Below are 13,301 nucleotides of genomic sequence, written 5' to 3' on the forward strand. Positions count from 1 at the left end.
GGCTTTCTATTTCATTCATTATTATTATTATATCATTGGCAATGCAGCAGAGAGCGCTGGCTCGCTCTCCCCCACACTCCTCCCCCACACTCCTCCCCCACACTCTTCCCCACTCTCCTCCACCACACTCCTCCACCACACTCTCCCCCACTCTCCTCCCCCACACTCATCCCCCACACTCCTCCTCCACACTCCTCAACACTTCTCCTACACCACACTCTCCTCTGGCTGTCTGCCTGGAGGCAGGGAGAGGGGGGAGTGATGGATGGCCACGTCTAAGGAACGTGGCGGTCTCTGAGTAATATAATAAAACAACAACATAAAAAAAACCGCGTTACAAATTTTACGCAACACGCAAAACAAAAATATGAAAGCGATCCCCAGCGAGCCCTCAACGCCCCAGCTGACGGAGCGCTCACGGCACCGCACGCGTGCTCGTGGGCACACTCGGGGCTCGCCGCTCTGCCCTGGGAACTCCGCGTCCATCCCGGAGTCCCCAGCCTCCCCTAGCGACGTCGCTGCGCAACCTCCTGATCGCGGCCCGCGCCAAGAAAACCTCGCGCGAAATCCCGGCTCCTGGGAGTCCCGGCCCCTCCGAGGTGGTGGTGAGGGTGGTGGTAGGGACGGTGTCGGTGGTCGTGGCTGTCAAAACATTCAAGTCAAACTGATCTCCTGCCGCTCAAACGAGCCAGCGGTAATAATTCCACATTCGTATGGCAGGGGCGAGTCTCTCTATAAGGCAACCCGCTGTTGATGTTCCCCACAGAGCGGCACTCATGTTTGTCGACCGAGCGGTGAGAGAGTCATGACAGGCTGGGTCAATCCACCTCAACCAGGATGTGACCTCAAGGCCTTCCGCCGGCGAGCCACTCGCTCCGCCGCTGAGCGACGTGGCGTGTCGTCACGCCGGCGTGGGCCCTCAATGGCCACCGTCTCCTCGCTTCCGCAGGGGCGGAGGGGCCGATGTTCCCTTCCGCGCCTCGCGGCCACCTGCGGCAGCCGACAGTTCACCGGCAAAGTTGGTTCAAGCGAAGCCTGACTCATCAGCAGGGCTAGACAATGGATGTTGAAACCGGCCCTGAGTATTGCTTGGGTTGAACCAAAGCTGCTGGCATGGTGAACTCCCACGAGGAAGGCCTAGAACAAAAATGTTCTAATTACACTACGTAACACCATTTTGTTCCTGGGTAGTGTTATTTCGTAATTTCTAATGCCTAAAAAGTACAGAAAATGGCTATTATTCCCCACAAACTTTGCTTTTGTGACCAGGAGTGATATTTAGAAATTTACCTATTTTCAATGAGAAAACGGGCGAATTTGTCTTTTCGTTCACATAAAGTCAGAAAAAAACATGAATTAAAATTAACATGTATTTATACTAAAGTAATATAAAAGATTACTACAACAAATTTAGAAGTGAGTAGTTTTTTGAGATTTAAGATTATACTGTAAATCACTTTCAACAATCAGCCCCCAAATGTAGTCTCCCATCATGTTCTCGTTAAACTGTCCTTGGTAGCGGCGTTCAAAGTCCAGTATATCCAGGTGGAAGCACTCGCCTTGCTCCTCCGAGTATGCTCCGATGTTCTCCATGAATTTATCAAGATGAGCATCAAGGATATGGACTTTGAGGGACATCCTACATGTGCCATAGTTCTTCACCAGTCTCAACCAGCTCTACATAGTTTTCGATCTTGTGATTGCCCAGGAAGCCACGAACCACTGCGACAAAGCTGTTCCAAGCCGCTTTCTCCTTACTAGTGAGCTTCTTGGGGAATTCATTGCACTCCAGGATCTTCTTCATCTGTAGTCCGATGAAGACACTGGCTTTGACCTTTTCCTCAGACAGCTTAGGGAATAAGTCTTGAAGGTACTTGAAGGCTGCCAACTCCTTATCTACAGCTCTGACAAATTGTTTGATAAGGTCCAATTTGATGTGCAGTGGTGGCATCAGCACCTTCTGGGGGTCCACCAGTGGCTCCCACTTGACGTTGTTCCTCCCGACGGAGAACTCGGTCCGCTGTGGCCAGTCCCGCCTGTGGTAGTGCGCCTTGGTGTCCCTGCTGTCCCAAAGGCAAAGATAGCAGGGAAACTTGGTAAAACCGCCTTGGAGACCCATCAGGAATGCCACCATTTTGAAGTCTCCGATGACTTCCCAGCTGTACTCATCATACTTCAAGGCGTCCAGCAAGGTCTGGATGCTGTTGTAATTCTCTTTGCGGTGCACCGAGTGAGCCAGGGGAAGAGACGGGTACTTGTTATCATTATGGAGCAGCACGGCTTTGAGGCTCCTGGATGAGCTGTCAATGAAGAGGCGCCACTCATTCTAGTTACAGGCGATTCCGATTGCCTCGAACAGACTGGTCACATTGTGGCAGAAGCAGATCCCATCTTGACGGGTGAAGAAGCGGCAAAAGGTTGGTGATGCTTCCTCTGATCTGCGACTTGCACACTTTTATCCAACAAGTTCCACTGCTTGAGCCTAGACGTCAAAAGCTCGGCATCTGACTTGGTGAGACCAAGATCTCTGATCAAGTCATAGAGGTCTTTTTGGTAACATTTTTCATACTTGATATATTTTTTCAATAACATTGAAAATTGTAGAACATTTTATAATAAAAAAACTGTTAAAAAATGCTTTTTAACAAATTTTATAACAAAAAATTTGCAGCAACAAATGTCCATCTTACCTTCCAGAGTTTTTTTGCATTTCTCGCAGGTGAAATGAGGTGCACACTTAAGCAGCTAGAACTAAACTGAACTGGTGGGCTTAAGGCCCCTGTATTTATACTATTTATATTACTGGAAAGTTCTAGAATGTTCTAGAAGTTACTCCAAGTTTACTCAGCACTGAATCTATCTGGAATGCTCTGGAAAATAGGTAAATATAAAAATATCACTGGCCTGGTCACAAAAGCAAAGTTTGTGAGGAATAATAGCCATTTCCTGTACTTTTGAGGCATAAGCAATAGGAAATAACACTTTCTACCCAGGAACAAAAAATGAATAAAAATGTGTTAGAGTGTTATTGAAATCGCCAGTTCGGTGTGCCTGGTAAATTCCACAACTCGGATTCAAACCCAGGCTCCCAGGGGCGCTCGTTACCGCTGCTGCTGCTGCCGCCGCTGCTGCTCAGCGTCTCCGCCACGGGAAGCCGAGTGCTTGATCGCTTTTGCGTCGTCCACCGGAATGGCCTCGAACCGAACCGACGGAACGGAACGCACCGGCGTTGTCGGCGCTGCAGGGGCAGAACGTGCCGACACCGACCGGCTGCGCCGCGGCTCCCGGCCAAGCCACACGGTGCTCGCTGCCAGCGTGGCCGGCTCCGTGACTTGGCGGCGAGTTTGAGCCGGCGCTGCGGGATTTTAAATCGGCGCACCTGGAAGACGTAAACCGTGTCGGTCGCTCGCGACGCCGGCCCCGCGTGGGCCGCGCGCTCGCGGCGGGAGCCCCGAGACATCCGCGCCGGCGCGGCCGTTACGTTCGTAGGGAGTCGTCGGCGACGCACGACCCGCCGCTGGACGAAGGCCTCCCGCAAGCCGCGAGCCCCCGCGACGGTCACGACGCCGGGCGGCCGTTCTGCGCGCCGACGATTTCGTCATCGCTCCGTGTCCCCCGCGGCGGACGTCCGCAGCGCCGCGCTCCGTGCCGCCGTTGGCTGCCGCTCTGCTATCGTTCTGACCGTCGGCCACCGCCCCTTTCCTAGCTGTGCGATGCATCCGACCCGCGTGCGGTCGGATAAACAAAACGAACTTAAAACCCTTCATCGAGTTCGCCCCCCCCCCACCCCCACCAAAAATAACAAGAGACAACATTTCCGATCCATCACGCGGATCTCACCAATGCTAATCAACATCAGAAAATGGTCAATCCACTGCTGGTTCAAGGCCTCTCCCACCACCAAGCTACCGCCACTCCTCGCGGTCCTGTGGCGAGATGAACCAACATCAGCGAGCGCAGCGGATCGCCGTGCTCGGTTCATTAAAAAAGGGCAAAAGTGCCGTGAGCTGCGACTTAAAGAGGCCACGCGAGTGATTCATTGTTTTTTATTTTGGACAAATTCGTCCAAGCGGTCGCGTTTCTCTGCTTGTGGTCGAGGTTTGAGGTTCGTGCTCCGAATCCAGCAGACGTCCCCGGTTAATACTGCACAGTACCAACGGTCAAAATACGACTCCCCCAGTGGACGCTAAAGATCCCGTGACGGCGTCCGCAAGAGCAGGCCGTTGTGTGCCGGCGTCGCCGTCCAGATGTGCCCAAAGTTTGAAAAGTGACACCGCAAGTTGCTCGGTCGGCGTGGCGGCAAGATCGCCCCGTACTGCGAACCGCTTGGCAGGACTCTCCGGCACGAGAGCCTTGGGACGAGGCGAAACTTTCTTGGGTAAACACGCGGAATACTCATCATAAAATGTGAATAATGGGGCAGTAAAACATGTACGGCGTCTTGCGACCGCTTCGTAGTTTCTGCAGCCGTTTGGCGGACGCCTCCGGCTCCTCGCCGGGCCCTGCGCTCCCACCAACCCCCGGGACGAGCGGCCTCGCGGGCAGCGTTGGTCTACTCCTCCACGCGGGTCACGTGGCACGCCCCGACGGCCGCTCCCGTCCCGCCGGCCCCCGACTTCGGCGTCCGACCATCTCTCTGCCGTCGCCCGGTAAATAACAAGTAAACGGCCCCGCGACCTCCCGAGTCCCATCGGAACCACATCCAGACCACGTCCAGCGTGGCCGCATCCACGTGGGTCGATCGCATGACAGAAGAATAATACTGGTGGTAGTAGTAGCAGTAAATAATTACGCGTGTGCGAGTGCAGCGTGTTCCTCGCTCCTTGGGGGGTGGGGGTGGCTGGGCGATCATCCCCCCCAACCCCGCTCCTCCTCAGGAGAGGGGTTTCGAACCCGGTATCCGTGCCGCTGCCAAACGCCGCGAGTTTCGCCGTCGCGCGCGGGGAGGGGGGGGCGTAAATCACGCGGGTTACTGATAAACCGCAGGAGCATAACAACAATAATGATGATGATGATGTTTTAGTTTTTTCGAGGCGTAACATTATCCAGGCAAATCGAGAATCAAATCGCGATAGAATGCGGGAAGGCAGCCAGAAACCGGCGCTACCAACGATTGCCCAAGTTCTGTGCTCCTAGAATTTTTTTTTACTCGAAATGTTCGGCCAACTCACGGTGAACGTTTAAAGAGGTGGACAGGAAACGCGGAGCTGTCCACAGAACCCCCCCTCCCACCCTCCTCCATGTGCGAGGCGGGTTAACGGCGCGCGACGTGATCGTACCACCGATTGGGCACGACGTGTCGCTGGATGGCAGCCGACGGGGCGAGGACAGCGACGGATCGGCAACCGAGCAACGGGACGTTGACCCGGGGGAGATGGAGCAGCAACCGGAGCGCGGGCACGAGCCGGGTGCGTTGGTGGATCGCGGCAGCGCACGTCGCTACCCCGGTGCTGAACAGGGGGAGAACTTTCAACCTCCACTTACTCACTCAGACACTGTCACTCACTCACACGCACTCTCACTCACTCACACCGTGTCACTCACTCAGACACTGTCACTCACTCACATGCACTCTCACTCACTCACACGCACTCTCACTCACTCTCACTCACTCACACGCACTCTCACTCACTCACACCGTGTCACTCACTCAGACACTGTCACTCACTCACATGCACTCTCACTCACTCACACGCACTCTCACTCACTCACACGCACTCTCACTCACTCACACACTGTCACTCACTCACACGCACTCTCACTCACTCACACACTGTCACTCTCACACTCACACGCACACTCACTCACACACTGTCACTCACACACTGTCACTAACTCATTCACTCAAAGACAAAGATCCCCCGTGTAGCCTTAATAGACTGTAGGGGCAAGTGCTGTTAACGAGCACCTATAAAAGCCGGCATGGCACGCGAGGGGGTGGGTGGCCAACACCACGCCCGGCCGCCTTTGTCTCCCCAGTAGCGATGTTTACACACAGCACCAGGTACTCATTTGATGCTGAGTCGACCTAGGGGAGGCCCATGACCGGTTCAGATAATCGTCACTGGTGTTGGCCATGAGCGGGAATCGAACCCGGGTCACCAGGTTCGTAGCGCAACGTAGCGCTCACCACTACAACAACAACCGCCATTCGACACTAAGTGGCGGTGACGTCACCACGACGCTTATGCCAGGCCATGTGCACCTTGAGGCCACGTGAAGTGTCGAACGCCCGCTGGCAGGAGGTCACGGGGCAGACCCAGGTGCCACGGGTCGACTGACCGAGATGACCGGGCTGATGCACCACCTGTGCACCCTACTGTACCAACTTGCTGTGCTTTAGCCACCCGGCGCTCCGCTCGTTGTTGTGAGCCTCGCTCCTCCGCCCTCCGTTGTTGTTGGAGGGCGACTGCCTCCAACTGCCCAGTAGCATCCTTCACGAGCCTCCTCCACAGAGGTCGATCTTGACACCGCTGGTACCAGTCATCGGCAAGTCCACTCATCTCCACGTCCTCCTGTACCACATCACTCCATCTCTTCTCTAGCCCGTGCCGCGCCCATTTAGCCCCCTCGATCCGGCCGAACAAAAGCTGTTTAGGCATGCGGTGGCTGGATATGCGGGCTACATGACCCAGCCAACACAGCCTTGCCTGCCGGAGGAGCTCACCGATGGGACTTTGCCCAGATCTTTCAAGGATTTGTCAGCTCCTCACACAATCCAGCCTGGTTAAACCCAGGATGGATCGTAGGCAGGCCAGCCTAAATGTTTCCAACAACACCGCTCACTCACTCACACACACTCTCACCCACACACACATCACTCACTCACACTCACTCTCACCCACACACATCATTCACTCACTCTCACCCACACACATCACTCACTCACTCTCACCCACACATATCACTCACTCACTCTCACCCACACATATCACTCACTCTGAGTGCAGAACAGGGGGAGAACTTACAACCTCCACGTACTCACTGTCACTCACTCTCACACTCACTCACACACTCTCAATCACTCTCAAACTCTCGCTCGCTCACACTGCGGAACGAACACAACCTCCACACGGACAGAAGCCCGGAAATCGAACCCAGGCGCGTTTTGCTGCGGGGCACGAGCGTCCGCGCCGCCCTCTGTAATCCGGAGTTGGGGACGGCAACGCCGGGAGCCTGTCGAGAGGGAGCGGCGAGGCCACACGCGGTGCCGCCGGCTTGCACAGCCGGGGTTGGATCCTCACTCACTGCCGAGATTGCAGGCCCCGGGGGTCACCCCACGCGGCCCCGGGGGTCACCCCACGCGGCCCCGGGGGTCACCCCACGCGGCCCCGGGGGTCACCCCACGCGGCCCCGGGGGTCACCCCACGCGGCCCCGGGGGTCACCCCACGCGGCCCCGGGGGTCACCCCACGCGGCCCCGGGGGTCACCCCACGCGGCCCCGGGGGTCACCCCACGCGGCCCCAGGGGTCACCCCACGCCCCGGGGTTCACCCCACGCCCCGGGGGTCACCCCACGCCCCGGGGGTCACCCCACGCCCCGGGGGTCACCCCACGCCCCGGGGTCACCCCACGCCCCGGGGTCACCCCACGGCCCGGGGTCACCCCACGCCCCGGGGTCACCCCAGGCCCCAGGGTCACCCCATGCCCGGGGTCACCCCATGCCCCGGGGTCACCCCATGCCCGGGGTCACCCCAGGCCCCGGGGTCACCCCATGCCCCGGGGGTCACCCCATGCCCCGGGGTCACCGCATGCATCCACGGTCACTCGCGCGCGTGAGCTCAGGGGCCATCCATTGAGTAGGCAGCGAAAATCTGTCAAAACTTGACCCCTCCCCCCCTCCCTGTACGCACGCATACTTTTTACACCCCCCCCTCCCCACCTGCGTGCGTACATACGCTTGACGCCCCCCCCCCAACCCCGAATGCTATAGAACGGCCGATATTTAATCCACGCAGAAACGATCAAGGATGAATAATATTGACGTGTTTAAGCAAACAGATAGTCCACCGCCGGCTGCATTAAATAATTAAGTTGCGCACCTTGGCCACTGATTTTGCTGAGCTGCGTGACAGCTCGCAATCAGGGGTACGGTGGCACACACTACCGCGACTACCACGACTACTAAAACTCATGCAACTACTACGACTACTGCGACTACTAACACGGTGACTCTTGCCGTGACCTTCGCTCGATGATTCCTCCACTGACCACCACACTGGCCTCAACCGCTCACTCACCCACACACCCACTCACTACAACTTAGTCAATCACTCACCCACTCATTCACCCATTCAATCACCCACTCACCCACCCACCCACCCACTCACTCACTCACTCACCCACTCACTCACTACAACTCACTCACTCACTCACTCACCCACTCACTTACTACAACTCACTCACCCACTCACCCACAACTCACCCACCCACTCACCCACCAACACACCCACCACACTGGCATCAACCAGTTCCACCCTGCAGGTCACTACAACTCACCCAGTCGACCACTCAACCACTCACTCACCAGCCTGCAGTTTACAACAACACACTCGCCAACTCACTCACTACTCACTCACCGACTACCCACTCACTCACTGTCCACTCACCCACTCACTACCCACTCACTCACCCACTCACTACCCACTACCTACTCACTCACTGCCCACTCACTCACCCACTCATTACCCACTACCTACTCACTCACTACCTACTCACTCACTGCCCACTCACTCACCAGCCTGCAGTTTACAACACACTCGCACACTCGTCCACCTGTGATGCCGCCGCCACGAAGCCGTTCGGCAGGCGCCCCATCTGCGACCTCGCCACCACCAAGCGACGGAGCCGATCCCGCGTCCCCCTCACCTCACCTCACATGAACACACCCGCACGCATTTTCCCCCCACCCATAGAGCTGGAAGGGGAGATCACCTGATCGACCGGTTTTTATCCGAGAAGCCCTTATCGGGATTGACTTTCACGGTTTCCGGCGACCAGGGAATTGGACGACCTCCCCCGACGCTACGTTGCGCCGCGGCGCTGCGACCGGCCTTAAGATGGTATGGTCGCGGCGAGGGGCATTCGGCCACCGCGGTTGAGGCGCATTCCCCCCACACACACCCCCACGGGTCGACGAGACAGGCGGAGGAGGGACGGGGCGGCATAGTTTAGGGTTCGCAGGAGCACGGCGCCATGCATGAGAGGGAGATTAATACAGGTAGGAACAATGTTCCACACTGCCCACCAGGAATTATTGGTCTCTCTGTCGTGCACGAATGCGCTGTCCAACCAAGTTCCTACCTGCCCACTCCGAAGGAGCGTGTTTGGAATCGGTGCCGCAGCACATCCGATTAGCATATCAAAGGCGCCCGGAGCCGCCGTGCGCGTGCCGAAACGCGAGCCCATTGTTAAGGAAAAACTGAGAGCCGCATCCCTTTGATGTAGGGAGGATAAAAAGGGGGCGCAAAGGGGAAATCGGGCTCTCATTCCAGCGCCAGGCGACAAGACGCTCTCCAGTCCAGCGACCCGAACGTCCGTGAGACGCATCGAGGTACGCTGCGAGTACGGGATCAACGAACCGCCGTGGGCACCTAACAGTGAGTAAGGAGGTGAAGTAGGACCATAGCCGATAAATAGGGAATAGGTACAGGGGTAGTGGAATAGGCCAGCCTCGTCGATTCATACTGATTTAACATTAATTACCAGGTAGCAGACATGTGTGATCTCGTTGAGAGGTGTGAACGTGTGTGGTTCTGTGTACACAGTGGTTCGCCACGTGAGTGAGCGCTGTGCGGAGCTGCGCGTGTGGGTGCGCGTGTGTTCACTACGTGTATGATACAGGTGCGCGATCACAACGTGAGTGCTCAGTGGTGAGTGGGTGCCGCGGGGAGCTGTGTGCGTGAGTGCGCGTACGTTCGCTACGTGTCGGATACGGGTGCGCATTGGTCACGTGGTTATTCGACGTGGAGGCGAGTGCCGCACCGGGCTGTAGACGGGCACACGCTCGCAGCGTGCGAGAGCTGTACGTAGCGGTGTAAAGAGGGGGAGTATGGCGTTTGATTGATGATGCTGTGCGCACGTATGCTCGCAGCGTGGGAGCGCCGCGTGAAGCCGTATGGGTAGGGGCGTCGCGTCCGAAGGCCGGCGAAACCCTAGCGGGTATTAGGGAGGTGGGGTAACGTAAACGGAATAGGGGATGGAGGCGGGGGGGACCCCGGGGGCCAACGGCCCCCACACACCCACACGCTCGCCAACTCACTCACTACCCACTCACTCACCCATTCACTACCCACTCACTCACCCACTCACTACTCACTCACTGCCCACTCACCACCCACTCACTACTCACTCACCCATTACCTACTCACTCACTGCCCACTCACCCGCTCACTACTCACTCACTCATCCACTAACTACTCACTCACTACTCACTCACTACCCACTCACTACCCACTTACCACCCACTCACTACCCACTCACTACTCACTCACTACTCACTCACTACCCACTCACTACTCACTCACTACCCACTCACTACTCACTCACTGCTCACTCACCCACTCACTACCCACTCACTACCCACTCACTCACCACCCACTCACCACCCACTCACTACCCACTCACCACTCACTCACTCACCAGCCTGCAAGGTCACCTCACTTCTCTTCCTGCTTATCTCCTCACCCCGTTCCACTCTGGAATTCCATCCCCCCATCACCGCCGTTTCCCTCTCTCTCTACCCACCCCCCCCCCCCCAACTCTATAACTTAGCTCAATTCAACCTTTGTGATCGATCGCAACTCTGACGGTGTGCTGCTTGCTGCTGGACTCGTGCTCAGCCCTCCCGAGTGAAAACATCTTCGTGTGTTTTTTTGTGTTTTGCTCGGCCATCAAAGCCGGAGAGCCTCCGACCGGAGCCCGAAGCCTTCAAAGCAGCGTCTGCTGCCGAGCTATCGCCGGCAAAACGAGAGCGACGTGCTAAATCTGCGCACCGCGCACCGAATCACCGGCACGCGTAGCCTCGACGGGCGGCCGGGGCAAGTGGTGTTTGGCGGGCAACTACGAAGGCCGGAACGGCAAACGAGGGGGGGGTTGGGTGGCCAGCACCACACACGGCCGCCTTTGTCTCTCCAGCGGTGTCCCTGGTAGCAACGCGGAGTCCGATATGAAGAGAGAATCTGGGGCAGCAGTGGAGAGAGACATTTTTTTTCGAGAACCCCCAGGGGCCATGGAGATGGGCCGGGCACTCGGAGTGCAGAACAACTCCTCCGCGTCGTCACGTGCACGCGCCCCAACTGCGGTGACGTACGCCTTGGGCAGGAGGAACCTGCAACAACAAAAACAAACGCGTGTGTGTGTGTATATGTGTGCGTGCGTGTGTGCGTGTGTGTGTGTAAGTGTGTGTGTGCGTGAGGAGCGGTTGTGTAGCGGTTAGCGCGCTGCGATACGAACCTGGCGACACGGGTTCGATTCCCGCTCACGGCCGATACAAGTGACGATTATCTGAACCGGTCCTGGGCCTCCCCTAGGTCGACTCAGCCTCAAATGAGTACCTGCTGCGGTGTGTAAATATCGCCACTGGGGAGACAAAGGCGGCCGGGCGTGGTGCTGGCCACCCACCCCCTCGTGTGCTGTTCTGAGCTTCATAGGTGCTTCATAGGTGCTCACTAACAGCACTTGCCCCAACAGTCTGTGACAGGTTATATGGGGGATCTTAATTTTTTTTAATCTTTTTGCGTGTGTGTGTGTGTGTGTAAGTGCGTGTGCGTGTAAGTGTGCGTGTGAGTGCGCATGCCTTCCACTCACATCGCCTACCGCGGCACACCGGACACGGCGCTCGGCCGAGTCGAGCGCTTGCGCCAAATTCCCACGGAGGAGCGCGACGGAGGAGCGGGGCGGGGCGGGGACCGATTCCGTCATGCACGCCGGCCCGGGGCGAGCGCCGCAGGCGACCGGCGGCGCAGCTGCCCCTGTCACGATCCCGGCAACGTGAGCTCCATTCCTGGCCGCGGCCAACCATCGGTGACGAATATCCGAACCCGTCATGGACTCCTGGCCTAGGTCGACTTGGTCTTCAACGAGTAGCTGGTGCGGTTCAGTTATAAACATCGGCACTGGTGACCCAGGACAGAGTCGCTCTTGCAAATGAGACTCTGCGAGCTCCCGACTGCTCAAACAGAACACAAACTTTTTCACGACAGCCGCGTCGCGAGATCGCCAGAGATGGAGTCGGCTCGGGGAGGCTTTCATCCATCAGTGGGTCGGTCATCATCGTGACGACGATGACGACGAGAGCGATTGCGACGTTGAATTGACGCGGGGCGAGTGGTGCGTGCGTACGCGAGGACGGGCCTTGCCTCCTGCACCTTGGCCCCGGGGAGTCAAATCACAACAACGTCTACGAGCGTGGGTAAACGCTCACGTAAACACAACAACAATAATGGCCGCCGCTCGCCACTATGTGGCGGTGACGTTGTCACGGCGCCTGTGCCAAGGGTAGGTCATGGTTCACTGAGGTCATAGTGCACTGGGGTCATAGTTCACTGAGGTCATAGTGCACTGGGATCAAAGTTCACCGAGGTCATAGTTCACTGAGGTCATAGTGCACTGGGGTCATAGTTCACCGAGGTCATAGTGCACTGAGGTCATAGTGCACTGGGGTCATAGTTCACCGAGGTCATAGTGCACTGAGGTCATAGTTCACCGAGGTCATAGTGCACTGAGGTCATAGTTCACTGAGGTCATAGTGCACTGGGATCACAGCGTACTGGGGTCATAGTTACCGGGCTACCACAGGACACCTCGAGGGTGGCGACTGCTGCGTGCCCGTTGAGGTGGAGAGCGCTTGGGGTCACCGAGCGAGTCTCACGACCCATCAACCACGACGCGAACTACGGCACAGGGGGCATGCCGAGCACGCCGAGGCGCGCGGTAACGCGCCGCCGCTCCGGCGGGCGCCGTTGACGGCGCTCGCGCCCGGGACGGCACACCTGGCGTGTGGGAACGCCGCTGATTAACCGCAACGGAGCGGAGCCGAATCCCCGCGGGACCACCTGAAAGCCGTATAAAGGGCCCTCTGTGCGTAGCCGCGAGCAACGCCCGCGCGGGGAGCCGCGCTCTCCCCGCTAATGGCCACCACGTGGGCCGCGTCCACGTCCCAACGGAGGCCACGGAGCCCTCGCCCCAGCAACAACAAAGGGGGGTCACCGCCACCGCCGCCTCCACCGCCGCCGTGACATCGCCTGCGAAGCGACGCCGCTCCCCGGATTTGTTACGGAGTGGGCGGCGGGCGGAGAGGTG

The sequence above is a fragment of the Lampetra fluviatilis genome, chromosome 3, assembly GCF_964198595.1.
Source record: "Lampetra fluviatilis chromosome 3, kcLamFluv1.1, whole genome shotgun sequence".
Lineage (NCBI taxonomy): Eukaryota > Metazoa > Chordata > Hyperoartia > Petromyzontiformes > Petromyzontidae > Lampetra > Lampetra fluviatilis.